This window comes from Oryzias melastigma, linkage group LG21 (assembly GCF_002922805.2).
Source record: "Oryzias melastigma strain HK-1 linkage group LG21, ASM292280v2, whole genome shotgun sequence".
Lineage (NCBI taxonomy): Eukaryota > Metazoa > Chordata > Actinopteri > Beloniformes > Adrianichthyidae > Oryzias > Oryzias melastigma.
The window spans coordinates 7,265,716-7,266,886 of NC_050532.1; the positions used below are offsets into that span (position 1 = coordinate 7,265,716).

A 1,171-nucleotide genomic window follows, 5' to 3' on the forward strand; every position below is an offset into this window, starting at 1 on the left:
CAGGAAATGCAATTTTTCTAGTTGTTTTTATTGTTTTTTTTATTAAATGGGTGTCAAAACCTAGTATTTTATTGAGCAAACCTACAAAAAGTCTCAACTATAAACCAGAAAAAGACCTAAATTTAACACTGGGGTTAGCGGATCTTTAGTTTTCAAGATGCAGTGAACAGTATCCTTTGCCTCACTCCAGTTCAGGCTCTAATTTCCTTTCTTAGAAGTCCTTTTAACCTCCTTATAATCCATTAATCAGTCATGATATGTGTCACGCTTTTGTTGCTGTTTAGCACCTCAAGTGTGCTAACATTAATATGAAGCCCATAGATGCAGCACAGGAAATGAAAAGAATGACTTTCCCTTCAACTGTGGCAGGTTTTAAAAGCCAAGAACGGCAGGGAGTCCAGTCACACATAACAGCTTGTGTTAATATTATACAGAGAAACATGCAAAATCTAAAGGTGAACATTTGGAACTCAAATTTGGATACTTAAATGAATTTTCTAAAGTAAAGCTTGAAAAATGTCTCAAATGTTTATGCAGCTACTTATTTATATAAAGGGTGCAAAAAAAGGATAATTATTTGCTGCCTCACATGCTGTGAAAACTTGTACCTATAAAACTGTGAATAGGATTTCATATAATAATGAGTTTGTTGAAAGTCGAAACATTGTCATCAACTCAGCAGAAGACAGGCCAGAAGGTCACCAAAAACTGTAGAAATCATTCCAAGGGAAGCAATTAAATTTAATTCATTTCACTTATTAAAATAAAATTCCGTCTGCATGCAATTATTTTTTCCTCTCTCACATTTATAAATATAGACACAGTTTACACTGTCTATTCATTCTTTTACAATGATTTTACAGAAATGTCCAAAAATCCAAATCTCTTAGACATCTATACATTGAAAATTGTGATTGAAAGACATAGATACATACAATCAAATTAAAAAGTGTTGGCCTCAATTGGGAGCCATGTGGAACTCCACGTTGCATTTTTAAATTGTACACTTAGGTTTTCAAATTTACATGTTGCCTATGGTTCAGCGGGATACATCAAATTGTGTATAGAAGCAACTAATATTTTGTAATCAACTGTGGAAGAAAATCATTACATCACCAGCCTACTACAACATATCCTTAAAGACCCACTCCAGTTATTGTCTGATTGCTGA

General features: G+C 33.5%; 1 protein-coding gene across 2 annotated transcripts in view; it reads right to left on the reverse strand.

Annotated features, from left to right (window-relative positions):
- Window positions 1-1,171, reverse strand: part of wdfy2 (WD repeat and FYVE domain containing 2) — a 20,435-nt gene that overhangs the window by 14,286 nt on the left and 4,978 nt on the right. The window lies entirely within an intron of this gene.